An 18,952-nucleotide genomic window follows, 5' to 3' on the forward strand; every position below is an offset into this window, starting at 1 on the left:
TTTGTTTTCCCCTAATTTGTATTACTCTGGGAAAAATAGGGTCAAACAACCTAACTCTGTTATATTGTACTCTCCCAAGTACTTAGTACAGTGCTCTGCAAGCAGTAAGCACTCAATAAATACACTTTGCTGACTGATTAGGCTTAGTTTGGAAATTCCCTGGCATGTAATTCTACACTATACTATTACTACTACTACTCTACTATAGTGTATTCTATAGGGAAGCAGAGTGGCTCAGTGGAAAGAGCACGGGCTTTGGAGTCAGAGGTCATGGGTTCAAATCCCAACTCCGCCATTTGCCAGCTGTGTGACTTTGGGCGAGTCACTTAACTTCTCTAGGCCTCAGTTACCTCATCTGTAAAATGGGGATTAAGACTGTGAGTCCCCCATGGGACAACCTGATCACCTTGTAACCTCCCCAGCGCTTAGAACAGTGCTTTGCACATAATAAGCGCTTAATAAATGCTATCATTATTATTATTGTTATTACTCTACTACAACTCCTATAATTCTACAACCCTACGATCACTACAGACTCCACAAGGTCTCACAGCCACATGGGATGGTGGATAGAGCACGGGCCTAGGAATCAGAAGGTCATGGGTTCTAATCCTGCCTCTGTCACTTGTCTCCTCTGTTACCTTGGGCAAGTCACTTCAATTCTCTGTGCCTCAGTTCCCTCATCTGTAAAATGGGGATTGAAACTATGAGCCCCACCTGGGACTGTGTCCAACCTGATTTGCTTGTACCCACCCCAGTACTTAGTACAGTGTCTGGCACATAATAAGCGCTTAACAGATACCATAATTATTATAGTGGAATGGTCTAAATGGTCAATAAGCGAAGGGAGTAATGTCAGTGACATGCATTAAGACCAAAAATACACAAAGTAGAGATATTACCCTGTAGGCCTAGCCATTTAACTTGTTCTAGTCATTTCAGTTTTTTAAAATGAATTCTCCGTTCTGATGTTTATGAGCACATATACATAATTGAGCCACTAATTCATGTCAATAATGTCCAGTAGTATTTCAAAAATGTCTACTAATTTCAGGCTCATAATGCAAGCATTTGGGAAACCGAGGCATACCATCTCATAAAATGAGGTCTCGCATCATAAAAATGAACAAGATGTTTGACAGGGTATAAAGAATTTTCCAGTTGAGGCAGATTAAAAAAGCAGCCACATCATCCTATTCTCAGATTTTTCCCTAGAGAATCAGACAAAATAACATTTTGGCTAAATCCCAAGGCTGGCTTTTAGGCGAGGATCAACATTCTTTAGCCGATCATCTCAAGAAAACATAATGGATGGGTTTCCAAAATAACGATTTGCTTAATTTGCTCGGTGAGTGATTGAAATCCTTAAAAGGATTCAACCTGCTTTTGAGTAGAACTTCCTGCAGCTGAAACTGGGATTCTAATTCACTGGAAACAATTTCACCTTTGGATTATTCAGAGGAGCCTAGCTTCAGCCAAAGATGCTTTGGAAACAGAGCTTTTAATGGCTTCTGAATTGTGCCACTCAATTTCTAGGCTAGCTCGATAGTACCCTCGTAAGTCAGAATTTGGGCATTTTCCCAAGTTCACATAGCTCTGCTTGATAGATGATGGTGATCATCAGAATCACCATCCTTTTTGTCATTATCTTCACTTACAACAGCGATCTCTGATTCAGAGCTCTGGTGTGTATCCAAAACCTCTTCCTGGGTACCCCTTCCCCGCCTAATTCACCATCTTGCCCTTGATGTTAATGGCATTTGTTAAGCTCTTACTACGTGTCAAGCACTCTTCTAAATGCCGCGGTAGATACAAGTTGAAAAAGACAAAATCCCTCTCCCACATGGGGCTCACAGTCTACATAGAAGAGAGAATGGGTATTCAATCCCCATTTTACACTTGAGTAAACTGAGGCCCAGAGAAGTTAAGTGACTTGCCCTAGGTCACACAGTAAGCAATTGCCCTAGCCAGGATTAGAATCCAGGTCATCTGATTCCCATGTCCATGTTCTTTCCACTAAGCCATGCTGCTTCACAAGATCATACTGCTTCTTTTGTCCTTCTTGGAGACATTCTGACAGCTCATTCATTCATTCAATTGTATTTATTGAGCGCTTACTGTGTGCAGAGCGCTGTACTAAGCGCTTGGGAAGTACAAGTTGGCAACATATAGAGACGGTCCCTACGCAACAGTGGGCTCACAATCTAGAAGAACGAGAAGCAGCATAGCCTAGTGTTTGGGAGAGTACAGTATGAGAGTTAATAGACATTTTCCCTGCCCACAAGGAGCTTGAACTCTAGAGGGGGAGAAAGACATTAAAATAAATTCTGGATAGCTACATAAATAAGTTCAGTGGAGCTGAAGGTGGGTGAATATCAAGTGCTTAAATTAGAACAGTGCTTGGCACATAGTAAAGCACTTAATAAATTCCATTATTATTATTATTATTATTATTATTATTATTATTATTATTATTAGTCCAAGTGCTTATGGAAATAGCATGGGGTAGTAGGAGAGTAGCATGGTGTAGCAGATAGAGCAAGGGCCTGGGAATCAGAAGGTCATGGGTTCTAAACACGGCTCTGCCACTTGTCTGCTGTGTGACCTTAAGCAAGTCACTTCAATTCTCTGTGCCTCAGTTGCCTCATCTGTAAAATGGGGACTAAGACTGTAAGCCCCATATGGGACAGGGACTGTGTCCAACCCGATTTGCGTGCATCCGCCCAAGTCCTTAGTACAGTGCCTGGCACACAGTAAGCGCTTAACAAATACCATCATTATTATTATTATTATTTAGTGTGAAACATAAGGGAGAGTGAGCAGGGGAAATTAGGTTTTAACTTACAGTTCAGCGAGACTTTTCCTTTAGTGAAAAAGATTAATTCTTATGAAATGTTTCAGATTCTATAACCTTATAGTTAATTTAAAACAAGCTTATCAATTTTCCCTTAATGGAGAAAATCTTAGCAACTGCCTTCCTACTATTTGGTCCATTTCAAGCTCAAGGCATTTTACCCGGTCATTTCTCTGACCCATCGGCTCTGTCCTTTTCCAAACAATCGATCGATTAATGGTATTTATTGAGCACTTACTACATGCAGAGCATTGTAGTAAGCAGCTGGGAGAGTACGATATGACAGAAACAGGGACACGTTCCTTGTCCGTAATGAGCTTTCAATCTAGTGCCCAGACCCAGGAGTCTCAAGAAGCCCTGGTCATGGACACATCACTTTAGCTGATAAGGAAAGCCCGCTCTTGGCATCTGTTTTATCTAATGGTTGAGGGGGTTGTCAGCCTATAGTGTTTTTTTCAAGTATTAGAAGCTTCTCTTTGCAACACCACTAACAATAATAATAATAATACTAAGAAGAATTGTTACTGAGAGAGTCTTGGGTCTCTATACTATGCCTCGCCTCCTGATTCCAGCCCATATTTCCAACCTCTTCCACTTAAAGAAAATGCAAAATCAAGTAGCTCGATCATTTGAGGACACTTTCCTCTGCTTCCCTATTACCCACACCCTTCATCTCCCTCCTTCCCTTTAGGTTGCATCGCTTCTCCACAACAAACAACTCCCTCTCCCTCTAGATTTTCAATTCCTTCAGGGAAGGGATGATGTCTGCTAACCCTGTTGGGCTCTCACAAGCTACAACTCCACAGCAAAAAGACAACCTTTTTGTGGGTCCAACTTGGCTAAGACTGGGAGGCCTGGATTGGTCTTTTGGCCACACAAAAATAATAGTTGTATCTTCTAGACTGTGAGCCTGTTGTTGGGTAGGGACCGTCTCTATATGTTTCCGACTTGTATTTCCCAAGCACTTAAGCTCTGCACACAGGAAGCACTCAATAAATGCAATTGAATGAATGAATGAATTTGTTAAGTGCTTAGTATGCATCCAGCACTATACTAAGCGTTGGGGTAGATACTAGCTAATCAGGTCCCACATGGGGCTCACAGACTAAGTAGGAGGGAGAACAGGGATGGAATCCCCATTTTGAAGATGAGGAAACTGAGAAACAGAGAGGTTGACTGCCTTGCCCAGGGTCACACAACGGACGAGTGGCAGTGTCGGGAATAGAACCCAGATCCTCTGGTTTCCAGGCCATTGCTTTTTCCAATTCAGCAAAATGAACTTCACTCTTAGATGTGCCTTCTTTGAATATAAAGGATGACTATGCATAGATAATATACAAATACACACTCTCCCAAGCCATAGTACAGTACTGTGCCAGATTACGTTATCGATTAAAAGGAAAGACTTGAGTTCTAATCCCAGCTCCGCCACTTGTCTGCTCTGTGACCTAGGACAAACCACTTCACTTCTCTGGGCCTCAGTTCCCTCATCTATAAAATGGGGATTAAGACTGCCTGGGACCTGGACTGTGTCAACCTGATTAGCTCGTTTCTACCCAGCGCTTAGCACAGTGCCTGGCAAATAGTAAGCGTTTAACAAATATGATTAAATAAATGATTAAAAAAATAATTAATGTAAATGCTATTACTACTAGTAATAATGGCATTTATTAAGTGCTTACTATGTGCAAAGCACTGTTCTAAGCGCTAGGGAGGTTACAAGGTGATCAGGTTGTCCCACGGGGGGCTCACAGCCTTAATCCCCATTTTACATATGAGGTAACTGAGGCCCAGAGAAGTGAGGTGACTTGCCCAAAGTCACACAACTGACAATTAGCGGAGTAGGGATTCGAACCCATGACCTCTGACTCCAAAGCCCGGGCTCTTTCCACTGAGGCACACTGCTTCTACTATTGATTGAATGATGGATGGTGGGAAAGAAAGAAACTCATTGGGCTGCCTGCTTATATCATTGACTTAGGTGGGGTCGGGTGTAAATGGAGCAAAAATGCAATTCTCCTGAGCCACTGCAGGAGAGGAAGGTTAAAGGGAGAGGAATGCTTTGGTCTGGAGAAAGCAAACCACTATATTTCCAGTCATTAAAAATTGGCGGGCTGAAGCCACACTGTCCCAAATCCTTTAGGCATCAATGTCACCTGAAGTAACACGGAGGTAGCGTAGCCTTATGGAAGCAGCATGGCCTAGTGGAAAGAGCACAGGCCTGGGGGTCAGAGGACCTGGGTTCTAATCCTGACTCCACCACCACCCTGCCTGCTGTGGCACCAGGCAAGTCACTTCACTTCTCTGTGCCTCAGTTCCCTCATCTGCAAAATGGAGATTCAATGCTTGAGCTACCTCCTATTTGGATTGTGGATTGCAAAGTTATCACCATTCATTCATTCAATCCTATTTATTGAGCGCTGAATGTGTGCAGAGCACTGTACTAAGCGCTTGGGAAGTACAAGTCGGCAACATATATAGACGGTCCCTACCCGAAAACGGGCTCACAGTCTAGAAGGGGGAGACAGACAACAAAACTAAACATGTAGACAGGTGTCAAAAAGTGTAAGAACAAATAGAATTAAAGCTATATGCACAAAGCAAACATTCTCTATTGCCGAATGTGACATCAGTCTGTCTGTTTCTGTGATCCCTCAGTTCTCTGTGGTTTTAGCGTACGATGCAGTGTTTTTCTTTTGGGCCTTCGAAACATTTTTTTTTTTTTCCATCCTCTCGCTTCTAGTTCTCCCAGGTTACAGGAGTTGTTTGGGCATCCTGCTTTCATGCCAGCGCCTCACTGGCCTGGCACAGTGATGCAATGGAGGGTTGTTTCACTGTTTTGGGGAAGGCAGTGCCCCTGCTTGACACCGTTTCTGATCTTATCTTGACATCTGATGCGAGAACAGGGCGTGGGTGATGTTGGGAGAACTGCTCGAGAAGTCGGATGTGGTTTTCTGTACTAAGTCCTGATCTCATAGCTGAAGAAAAGGTTCCGCTCTTCAGAGTGCGTATGTCACATGAAAAGCCTCGTTAGCATTTAGAAATCTCTCTGGATCCAGCATACCAGGGACACAATAAGAATCGAATTCAAATTTGCCAATATGCCTGTTGCACGGTCTGTTCAGCTGAAATAAACTACCCAGACCTTGGCTTCCTACAGAGAAACATGCTTTCTTTTATTATCTATAATAATAGTAACAATGATAATGGTGGTATTTGATAAATGCCTACTAGGTGCTAAGCACCGTACTAAACGCTGGGGTAGATAAAAAATGATCAGGTCACACATAGGGCTCACACTCCAAGAGGGAGACTGGGTATCAAATCCCCATTTTGCAGATGAGGGAACTGAGGCACAGAGAAGTTAAATGAATCGCCACACTGCTTCCCTCTTTTCATTTATAACGGACTTATCAGCGACCTCCTTTTTCCATCACGGTGGATGCTCATTAGAACGATCCCAAATGCAGAGCTTTGACCGAAGGCTTCTAGCTTACTGTCACTTATGATAATACGAGGGTCATTAGGAAATCTTCTCCACATACCAGCCCACCATTAGACTGATCTGTGATTATCCAAAATTACAAAATGGTCCTTCTCATTGTGATTTCAGAAGTAGGACTGATGGAATACAATGCTGCCCCTGCCAAACGGACTCGGCAGCTCAGCGTGAGAAATAAAATAAAAACACACACTGAGCAATTCCCCAAATATCTAGTTTCCAGGCAGGAGGCAAGCGTTCTATTGAGATGAATTTATTTCTCCACGCATGAAGATTGATGTAAATCATCCTTTTCCACAAGAGACAGTGTTGGAGGTGGGTAAAGGTCACCCCACTGGGAACTTGAAATGGTCTGATTTGATTTAGGATGGCATTCCTCAACTGGGAGTATTATCACCATTATATTATAATTATTAGAATATAACAATAATAATTGTGGTATTTGCTAAGTGCTTACCATGTGAGCCCACTGTTGGGCAGGGACTGTCTCTATATGTTGCCAATTTGTACTTCCCAAGCGCTTAGTACAGTGCTCTGCACACAGTAAGCGCTCAATAAATACGATTGATGATGATGTGCCAGTCACTGTACTAAGCAATGGGGCAGAAACACGGTAATTGGGTTGGACGCAGTTTGTGTCCCACATAGGGCTCACGATCTTAATCCCCATTTTCCAGATGAGAGAACTGAGGCACGGAGAAGTAAAGTGACTTGCCAAAAGTCACAAAGCAAACAAGTGGCAGAGCCCGGGTTAGAACCCATGGCCTTCTAACTCTCAGGTCTCTGCTCTCTCCACTAGGCCATGCTTCAGGGTTAAGGTTAGGGATGCCAGAAACTATGAAAAAGAGAAGTAGACAATGCACCCGGGAATTTAGGAGTATTTTCTTTTCGATCTGCCAAAGCAGCATCAAGTTAGAGGGTTGATACTGAAGCCCTGGGTTTAGTGGCCAGCTCACCACTTCTTTGCCCCCTCGTCCCCCTCTCCATCCCCCCATCTTACCTCCTTCCCTTCCCCACAGCACCTGTATATATGTATATATGGTTGTACATATTTATTACTCTATTTATTTATTTATTTTACTTGTACATTTCTATCCTATTTATTTTATTTTTTTGGTATGTTTGGCTTTGCTCTCTGCCTCCCCCTTTTAGACTGTGAGCCCACTGTTGGGTAGGGACTGTCTCTATGTGTTGCCAATTTGTACTTCCCAAGCGCTTAGTACAGTGCTCTGCACATAGTAAGCGCTCAATAAATGCAATTGGTTGATTGATTGATTTGCAGGTAGAAAATCAACATCTGTAGCAGTTTCCAGTCCTCTACCAGTCTCGGCTACGGGAGGGAGAGTCAAGCAGGGGCCTACCCATTCCATTCCTAGCTTGGGCTTAGTACAGTGCTTTGCACATAGTAAGCGCTTAATAAATGCCGTCATTATTGGGCTATGGCCAGCCAGTGGAAGGCAATCTGCTACGGGTCAAAACTCACCCGTGCTGGGCAGCAGCGGCAGGCGAGAAAGTCCAGAGTGGAGACTCTAGTTTACTGCACAGAAGGAGGCAATGGTAAACAACTTCCCTATTTTGACGAAGAAAATTATCTGGATCCACTACCAGAACTATCGCAGATGGAGAGCGGGCGTTCTGGGAGAGATGTGGCCGTGGTGTCTCTATGGGTAGGAAACGATTCGACGGCATAAAACAAGACAAACACCAGGCAGTGAGAGCAGCAGGATAATTCAGCTCCCTAAACGCTTCAGAATTCTGGAAGGGGGATGTGGGATCATTTGTCATGCCGTACAAAGGATTTCCCTAGTAAGTGCTTAATACAGTGTGAAGCATTTAGTACAGTGCCCTGCACATGGTAAGCATCCAATAAATACCATGTAACAATAATGATGGTATTTGTAAGACTGTGAGCCCACTGTTGGGTAGGGACTGTCTCTATATGTTGCCAACTTGTACTTCCCAAGCGCTTAATACAGTGCTCTGCACACTGTAAGTGCTCAATAAATACGATTGATGATGATGTTAAGCACTTACTATGTGCAAAGCACTGTTCTAAGCGCTGGGGGAGGTTACAAGGTGATCAGGTTGTCCCACGGGGGGGCTCACAGTTTTAATCCCCATTTTACAGATGAGGGAACTGAGGCCCAGAGAAGTGAAGTGACTTGCCCAAAGTCACACAGCTGACAGTTGGCAGAGCCGGGTTTTGAACCCATGACCCCTGACTCCAAAGCCCGTGCTCTTTCCATTGAGCCATGCTGCTTCTTGTGTACTGCGGGCTTGATCGCCGTCCAAAAATCACACACTTGGCTAATCGGGCAATCCTCAAGGGCAATGATCATGTCTCTCAACTCCACTGAACTCCCTGGTGTGCAGAGTACAAGTGCTCTGCCCACAGTAAGTGCTCATTAAATACCACTGGTAGACGGAAGGGAGGGGAAGAAAATGAGCAGCAAGAAGAAAACACAACTAGAAAATGAGAGAGAACAACAGGTTGAATATGGACCAAAGTTAACAAATTATTTACCAGGTGGCAGTCAAATAGGCTTTCGACTGACATTCAAATAAAAGCTCAAGCTGTCCTTTAGAAGCTCTCCTTCGGGACCCTATAACCAGCCTAATAACAGCTTCCAAATAAAAGTTCTTTTTACCGTGCCTATACTATTTCCTCACCTCTCTCTCTCTCTCTTGGTCTATTTTCAGCCCGTTAAACTGTTTACAAATGGGAATGACCAGTTTACATCAATAAGTCAGGTTCCATTTAACCTCCAGACTGGAGTGCCGCAGAAATCCGTTTCCAAAGAAAGAGGGCCAATAAATCCCGCAATAATTCACTCGATACCACAAAGTGTTTGCTGGTTAAGTTCACCAGCCGACCCGAGAAAGTTATCAGGGAGCTCTTGACAGCTCTAACTAAGTTCATCTGGCGATAGTGCCAGATATTGTGAGGTATTCTTCAAGGTGTTCCCGCTGGCATCAATCCAGTGGCGAGTCCGGCTGCCATTCACGTGCTCACTGGATATCTTCAGCTTCCTCTCCTCCTATCGAACAAGCTAGACGCTAAACCTTTGAGTCCTCTCACCCTGTATCGCGTTTTTAGAGTCTCGAGAGAGCAGGGTTTGGGAATGAGTTTCCACTAGACCGTAAACTCCTTGAAGACAGGGGTCATGTTTGCTTTATTCTCTTCTCCCAAGGGCTTAGTCCAGCACTCCAGCACTTAGAAAAGCGCGTTGTTGGGTGGGGACCGTCTCTATATGTTGCCAACTTGTACTTCCCAAGCACTTAGCACAGTGCTCTGCACACAGTAAGCGCTCAGTAAATATGATTGAATGAATGAATGAATTAATGCTTGGCACCTAGTAGGCGCTTAACAAATCCCATCACTATTATTACAGTGTTCTGCACTGTATGCTGGAGATCGTAAGCTCATTGTGGGCAGACGTCTACCAACTCTGTTAAATTTCTACCTTGCACTCTCTCAAGTGTTTAGTACAGTGCTCTGCACACAGTAAGCGCTCAATAAATATGACTGATTGATTGATTCTGCATATAGTAAGCGCTCAGTAAATACCACAGATTGACTGAAAGGGCTCTGTTCTTTCTGTGGGTTGCCCTCCAGCAGACAGCGCACTTTAATGGTAGAGAAACTTTGGTATGTATCCTCCAGTTCATTCATTCATTCATGCAACTGTATTTATTGAGCGTGTGCCAAGCACTGTACTAAGTGCTTGGAAGAGTTTATTGTAACAATAAGCAGACACATTTTCTGCCCACAACGAGCTTACGGTCTAGAGGGCAGGTCAGCCAGGGAGGCCTGCCCTGACAACCATTTCTGGCTGCACAAACATAAACTTAAAATTTCTTTAGGAGGAAATTACAAACAAGAACAGTCAACTGTCACTCATTCATCCCATCAATCATATTTACTGAGAGCTTACTGTTTGCAAAGCACCTTACTAAGCACTTAGAAACTCTGTGCCTTGATCTAAGTGCTTACTACAGTCATTCTTTCATTCAATCGTATTTATTGAGCGCTTACTGTGTGCAGAGCACTGTACTAAGCACTTGAACTAAACGCAGTTCTCTCCACTAGATAGTAAGGTCCTTGAGGGTAGACTATGTTTAAGACCATCGTATTGTACTCTCCCAAGGGCTTAGTACTTTGCTCTGCACCCAATAAGCACTCGATAAATAACACTGAGTGATTGCACACAATATATGATCGATAAATTTCACTGATTGAGTGAAACCTGCTTGTTCTAATGGCATTTAAGTGCTTACTATGCGACAGGCACTGTACTAAGCGCTGGGGTAGAGACAAGCTAATCAGCTTGGAATCAGACCATGTCCCACGTGGAGCTCTGTCTTAACTCCTATTTTAAGAAGAAAAAGCAGCATGGCTTAGTGGAAAAAGCATGGGCTTGGGAGTCAGAGGTCCTAAATTCTAATCCTGGCTCTGCCGCCTGTCAGCTGGGTGACTTTGGGCAAGTCACTTCACTTCTCTGTGCCTCAGTTACCTCATCTGTAACATGGGGATGAAGACTGTGAGCCCCACATGGGACAACCTGATTACCTTGTATCTACCCCAGTGCTTAGAACAGTGCTTGGCACATAGTAAGCACTTAACAAATACCATCATTATTATTATTATTTTACAGATGAGGAAACTGAGGGAATCCCCATTTTACAGTTAACTATGAGCCTCTTGTAGGACAGGGACTGTGTCCCATCTGATCAACTTGTATTTGCCCCAGATCTTATAACAGTGCTTGACACAGAGTAAGCACTTAACAAATACCACTGAAAAAAAAACTGTGGTGGAGCTGGGATTAGAACACAGGTCACCTAATTGCCCTTCCTGTGCTTATTCATTCATTCAATCGTATTTATTGAGCGCTTACTGTGCGTAGAGCACTGTACTAAGCGCTTATTTCCATTAAGCTATGCTACGTCGCCCCCAATTTTCACACACTGGTCAAAAGCAACTTGGATTATGGATATCCATAATTAGTCCATCATATTTATTGAGTGCTTACTGTGTATACAGCCTTGTACTAAGCGCTTGGGAAAGTACGATATAACAATATAACGGACACGTTGCCTACCCACAACGAGCTTACAGTCTTGAGGGGGAGACGGACATTAATCTAAATAAATACCAAGGAGTTCACTGTGAGCAATGTGAGCTACTGCGTTGGGTAGTACGCACGCCCAAGTTTCTAATGAACTTCAAGGTGAATGGATGAGAACTACAAAATAGGATATCCAAAATGAAAGCAATCATGGAAATCTCATCGGGACTCCCTCTTCCGTAAAAGCCAAGTGAACTCAAAATGAACTCGGAGGTATTCGCCAAGTCCTTAGTTTTTCGGCTGCTATTATCTGGTTTTCTTTGGATCTATGGCTACCCAAGCACGCCAAACATTGTACTCCTAAATCCCACTGCTTGTCTCTAGTTCCTCGAGAAACAATGTAAGGCGACGCAGATAATTAACTCAACCTTCATAATGATAAAATCACGATTTTCTACAAAATGAAAATGCGTTAGCAAAGGTTCTGCTTTTGGCATAAGAGCATTATTTCCAAAACAAAACTTCCCAAATCACTTGTTTGATGACAGGGATTATTTGAATGCCATCTAAAGGCAGGCCTCGTTGAGAGAATGAACATTTTTAGCATGTGTAGAGTGTTTCTCAACCATCTGTCTCACTTTGTTTGTACATATATGTAAATGCTCTTTTTCCTTTCTCGCATTGCATTGCATTTCGAAGGTCTCTAAATGAACTAAGCAGTGACAGCATGAAACCTACATAAAAGAAGGATGACAGTTACTGAGATCTTCATTAAAGGCTGCTAGTTAAGGACTAAATGAATCTTGGGCAGCCCCCTGCCCTCCCAAAATCATCTGGAACAATCTGGGTGAGGCTGATTTTCTTCTCCATGGTGGAAAAACTCCATTTTCCTTGGAGATCATCATCATCAATCGTATTTATTGAGCACTTACTGTGTGCAGAGCACTGTACTAAGCGCTTGGGGAGTACAAGTTGGCAACATATAGAGACAGTCCCTACCCAACAGCGGGCTCACAGTCTAAAAGGGGGAGACAGAGAACAAAACCAAACATACTAACAAAATAAAATAAATAGAATAGACATGTACAAGTAAAATAAATAGAGTAATAAATATGTACAAACATATATACATATATACAGGTGCTGTGGGGAAGGGAAGGAGGAGATGTAGTCAAGTTCTCCTGAGACCATAGCAAAGGGAAATATTTCCTTTAGATTGAGTGCATACTGTGTTCAGAGCACTGTACTAAGCTCTTGGGGGAGTACAATATAACAATATAACAGACACATTCCCTGCCCACAACAAGCTTACAATCTTGAGGGGGAGACAGAAATTAATATAAATTAATACCAAGGAGTTTACTAGGAATAATGTGAGCTCCTGCACTGGGGATTAGGCATCCCCCATGTTTCTGCTCTAATTGCATTGTGTCTACCTCAGTGCTTGGCACATTGTAAGCGTTTAACAAATTCTTCCATTATAACAAATTCTGTATTTCGTTCATTCATTCAATCGCATTTATTGAGCGCTTACTGTGTGCAGAGCACTGTACTAAGCGCTTGGGAAGTACATGAGAAGCAGCATGGCCTAGTGGAAAGAACACGGGCCTACGAGTCAAAGGATCTGGATTTTAATCCCAGCTCCACCACTTCTCTGCTGTGAGATCTTGGGCAAGTCACTAAACTTGTCTGGGCCTCGGTTACCTCATCTGCAAAATGGGGGTGCAGATTGAGCCCCATGAGAGACAAGGACATTGTCCAGCCTGATTAGCTTGTACCTACCTAAGTGCTTAGTACAGCCTGGCATGTTGTAAACACTTCACAACACAACACAACACTTCACTTCACAACTTCCATTTTTAAAAAAATTATAATAATCATTATTATTGATATTATATTGTTATTATTATTAAGTTAAATGGTTGTGACCTTCTCTTGGCTGCGAAATTATTCATTCATTCATTCAATCGTATTTATTGAGTGTTTACTGTGTGCGGAGCACTGTACTAAGCGCTTGGTAAGTACAAGTTGGCAACGTATAGAGATGGTCCCTACCCAACAGCGGGCTCACAGTCTAGAAGGGGGAGACAGAGAACAAAACAAAACATATTAACAAAATAAAATAAATAGAATAAACATGTACAAATAAAATAAATAAATAGAGTAATAAATACGTACAAACATATATACATATATACAGGTGCTGTGGGGGGGGAAGGAGGTAAGGCGGGGGGGGATGGGGAGGGGGAGGAGGAGGAGAGGAAGGAGGGGGCTCAGCCTGGGAAGGCCTCCTGGAGGAGGTGAGCTCTCAGCAGGGCTTTGAGTAGGGCTTTTTATGTCAGCCTGTTCTTCTGAGACCCAGCCAAAAGAAATCAACTTTTGTATTTTTCTCTACTTAAACTGTACCTGAAGTAAAGAGGAAGCTAGAATCGGTGAATTTGGTCATTATCTTCATTTGTGGATTATTTTAGACTAAAGCCCATTTCACAGATTTTTCCCCAGGCAGAAATATCAGGCAGCTCCAGACCTAATTAACCATATGACTTCCGTTCATCAAATCCCCACCTTGACCCTTAATGCTTAAATCTTCAACTTTACCCCTTAAACAGTCTTAAACCTCAGTGGCTGTAAATATCATCTTCCCAACCTTCACTTTAGCATCTTCTGTTGTGATCTTTTCCCATTTGTGTGACTGATTAAACCCCAACTTTGATCTTATCTGACTTGGAAACCTGGTTCACCCAAGGTCGCTTATGTTCATCCATGGGGGAAGACTGACAGACTTGAGGATTTAGAAATAATAGGAACAGGAGACAGAAAACAAAATTACAACTAGTAGTTCCACGAGTATATTCATTCATTCATTCAATCGTATTTATTGAGCGCTTACTGTGTGCAGAGCACTATACTAAGCGCTTGGGAAGTACAAGTCGGCAACACATAGAGATGGTCCCTACCCAACAGCGGGCTCACAGTCTAGAAGGGGGAGACAGACAACAAAACAAACCATATTAACAAAATAAAATAAATAGAATAAATATGTACAAATAAAATAGAGTAATAAATACGTACAAACATATATACATATATGCAAGATCTGCCACAGAACGCTCCTTTAGACCTTGGATGGAGTCCCTAATTCTGTCTCTTCCTTTAGTCATCCTAGATAAGGAATGGCTGATTTTGGTCCTCGCTTATGGTTACACAACAAAATGGCCTTGTTTCAGTCTCCTGAGGGAAAAACCTCAATGGAGTCTATTTTTTATATGGTATTTGTTAACTGCTTATTATGTGGAGAGCACTATTCTAAGTCCTGGGATAGATGCAATCTATCAGGTCGGACATAGTCCCTGTCCCTACCGGGCCTCACGGTCTAAATTGGAGAGGGAACAGGTACTGAGTCCCCATTTTACAGTTGAAGAAATTGAAGAAATTTACAGAGAAATTGAGTGACCTGCCCAAGGTCACATAGCAGGCAAATGATGGAGTTGGGATTAGAACCCAGGTCTTCCCTACTGAGAGCTCACCTCCTCCAGGAGGCCTTTCCAGACTGAGCCCCTTCCTTCCTCTCCCCCTCGTCCCCCTCTCCCCCACCTTTCCTCCTTCCCTTCCCCACAGCACCTGTATATATGTATATATGTTTGTACATATTTATTACTCTATTTATTTATTTATCTTACTTGTACATATCTATTCTATTTATGTTATTTTGTTAGTATGTTTGGTTTGGTTCTCTGTCTCCCCCTTCTAGACTGTGAGCCTGCTGTTGGGTAGGGACTGTCTCTATGTGTTGCCAACTTGTACTTCCCAAGTGCTTAGTACAGTGCTCTGCACACAGTAAGCGCTCAATAAATACGATTGATTGATTGATTGATTCTGATCCCTCACATCTATGGCTTTTCCAGTAGGCCACACCGCTTCTGATAGACTTGAACACATCCTGTGAAATCTAAAGATGTGGGACACTCCAAGTAGCTTTTCAATCAGTCAATCACTGGTATTTACTGAGTACCTATGGCATGGAGAGGACTATACTAAGTGCTTAGAAGAACATAATAAAAACCAAAGACACACGCTGTCCTCAAGGAGCTTTAGAGAAGCAGCGTGGCTCAGTGGAAACAGCACGGGCTTGGGAGCCAGAGGTCGTGGGTTCTAATTACGGCTCCACCACTTGTCAGCTGTGTGACTTTGGGCAAGTCACTTCACTTCTCTGTGCCTCAGTTACCTCATCTGTAAAATGGGGATTAAGACTGTGAGCCTCATGCGGGACAACCTGATTACCTTGTATCCCCCCAGTGCTTAGAGCAGTGCTTGGCACATAGTAAGTGCTTAACAAATGCCGTCATTATTATTATTATCATTATTGTAATCTAATGGGGGACACTGACAGACTTGAGGATTTACAAGTCTAGTACTTGTGCAAGCAGAGAAAGATAAATAAGTAAAGAAGCAGATAGTTGCTCAACTCTGGAAACTTTTCCAGAAGGGTCGATGGTAGTAAAGAACTGGACATTTGGTTGAGGTCAGTGGTGGGTCAGCCCAGTGATGGCACAAATCTGAAGCCCGTTCACAGACCCGTTCACAGACTAGTGCCTTGCCTGAACAGAAAGCCTGCATAGCTATCCCAGGGCAATAGCCTGAAAAATTGAGCAAGAAACCACAAAATGCCGAGATGCATTTCTCCCCATTCCCTGATTGGCTTTTTTTAACCTGAAAACATTTGCGGTTCTCTGTCTCCCCCTTCTAGACTGAGCCCACTGTTGGGTAGGGACTGTCTCTATATGTTGCCAGCTTGTACTTCCCAAGCGCTTAATACAGTGCTCTGCACACAGTAAGCGCTCAATAAATACGATTGATTGATTCCTCCCTTCAAGGCCCTACTGAGAGCTCACCTCCTCCAGGAGGCCTTCCCACACTCAGCCCCTTCCTTCCTCTCCCCCTCGCCCCCTTCTCCATCCCCCATCTTACCTCCTTCCCTTCCCCACAGCACCTGTATGTATGTATATATGTTTGTACATATTTATTACTCTATTTATTTATTTATTTTACTTGTATGTATCTATTCTATTTATTTTATTTTGTTAGTATGTTTGGTTTTGTTCTCTGTCTCCCCCTTCTAGACTGTGAGCCCACTGTTGGGCAGGGACTGTCTCTATATGTTGCCAGCTTGTACTTCCCAAGCGCTTAGTACAGTGCTCTGCACACAGTAAGTGCTCAATAAATACGATTGATTGATTGATTGATTTGGTTTTGGGACACTCTCTGAAGATTTTGCCGAGCAGGGTGCATCTGTTTTGTTTATTTGTTTAAGGCATTTTTTTAACTTATTACCATGTGCCAAGCACTGTTCTAAGCACTGAGGTTGATAAGCGCTAATCAGGCTGGATAGAGTCCATGTCTCACAAAGGGCTCACAGTATTAACTTCCATTTTACAGATGACATAACTGAGGCACAGAGAAGTAAAGTGACTTGCCCAAGGTCACAAAGCAGACAAATGATGGAGCCGGAACTGGAACCCAGATCCTTTTGCCCCCCAGGCCTGTGCTCTCAATACTAGGCCACACTGAACAAATTTTCATGTATATATGATTATTATGTGTATATATGTATATATGGTTGTACATATTTATTACTCTATTTATTTATTCATTTATTTATTTTACTTGTACATTTCTATCCTACTTATTCTATTTTGTTGGTATGTTTGGTTCTGTTCTCTGTCTCCCCCTTTTAGACTGTGAGCCCACTGTTGGGTAGGGACTGTCTCTATGTGATGCCAATTTGTACTTCCCAAGCGCTTAGTACAGTGCTCTGCACATAGTAAGCGCTCAATAAATACGATTGATTGATTGATTGATTGATTTTCATAAACTGAGGGTGGGCTTGGCCCCTGAGCAAAATGGATTCAGGATACATAAAACACAAGGAAGTGCAAATAGGAAAGAACCGTATTCCTGGCATTTTCTTCCTCAATAATATTAAAGATTAAAGTTCATGCCTGAAGGGGCTTACTTTCTGTCCTGGGTTTCCTGAGAGAGGCATCTTCCTTTCTAACAAGAGCGGGTTTCACTCAGTTATCACTCCAGTTAGACCAAGAGAGAGAATCAGCTTGAAAAGCATGATTACATAGTCAAGGATCTAAAGCACGTTCCATAATACAGGTTAGTTCTCTGCACTCATTCAATCGTAATTATTGAGTGCTTACAGGGTGAAGAATGCTGTATTACGTGCTTGGGAGAGTACAATATAACAATAAACAGACACAGTCCCTGCCCACAATGAGCTTACATTCTAGAAGGGGAGACAAACATTAATATAAATGACAGATATGGACTTAAGTGCTGTGGGGCTGGGAGGGGGAAATGAATAAAGGGAGCAAGTCAGTGTGATGCCCAATAAATGCTGCTATCAATCAGTGGTATTTACTGAGCACTTAACTGTGAGCACTGCATACAGTGCTCCATCCAGTACTGATGCAGATAATAATAATAATAATGATGGCATTTGTTAAGCATTTACTATGTGCAAAGCACTGTTCTTAGCTCTGGGGGGATACAAGGTGATCAGGTTGTCCCATGTGGGGCTCACAGTCTTAATTCCCATTTTACAGATGAGGTAACTGAGGCTCAGAGAAGTGAACTGACTTGCCCAAGGTCACACAGCAGACATGTGGTGGAGCCGGAATTAGAACCCATGACCTCTGACTCCCAAGCCCGGGCTCTTTCCACCGAGCCACGCTGCTTCTCTAAAAAACACAACTGAGGTCCCACCGAGATTTGAACTCGGATCTCTGGATTCAGAGTCCAGAGTGCTAACCATTACAACCGATGATGGAGAGTCCTAGACAACTTCCCCGCTGAAGTCATACAACAGAGTTGGATGCCCCCCACTTCAACATTCATCCATTCGAGGCAGCATCTGACTTGGCTCTATCGCATGGAAACCAATCGATGGTATATACTGAGTGCTTACTGTGTGCGGAGCACTGTACCAAGTGCTTGGGAGAGGACAAAATAATGGGGTTGGGAGACATGTTCTCTGCCCATAAGGCACTTACAGTCGCTCTGGGAATGTTTCTCCCCTCCTCAAAAATCTCCAGTGGCTACCAATCAACCTACACATCAAGCAAAACTCCTCACCCTGGGCTTCAAGGCTGTCCATCACCTCACCTCCTCCTACCTCACCTCCCTTCTCTCCTTCTCCAGCCCAGCCCGCACCCTCCACTCCTCCTCCGCTAATCTCCTCACCGTACCTCGTTCTCGCCTGTCCCGCCATCGACCCCCGGCCCACGTCCTCCCCCTGGCCTGGAATGCCCTCCCTCCGCACATCTGCCAAACTAGCTCTCTTCCTCCCTTCAAAGCCCTACAGAGAGCTCACCTCCTCCAGGAGGCCTTCCCAGACTGAGCCTCCTCCTTCGTCTCACCCTCCCCATCCCCCCCCGCCTTACCTCCTTCCCCTCCCCACAGCACCTGTATAGATGTACAGATGTTTGCACGTATTTATTACTCTATTCATTGATATATTTT

General features: G+C 43.3%; 1 protein-coding gene across 1 annotated transcript in view; it reads right to left on the bottom strand.

Moving 5' to 3' along the window:
- ST8SIA4 (ST8 alpha-N-acetyl-neuraminide alpha-2,8-sialyltransferase 4) overlaps nucleotides 1-18,952 on the bottom strand; it is a 170,699-nt gene that overhangs the window by 2,289 nt on the left and 149,458 nt on the right. The window lies entirely within an intron of this gene.

Source organism: Tachyglossus aculeatus, chromosome 23, assembly GCF_015852505.1.
Source record: "Tachyglossus aculeatus isolate mTacAcu1 chromosome 23, mTacAcu1.pri, whole genome shotgun sequence".
Lineage (NCBI taxonomy): Eukaryota > Metazoa > Chordata > Mammalia > Monotremata > Tachyglossidae > Tachyglossus > Tachyglossus aculeatus.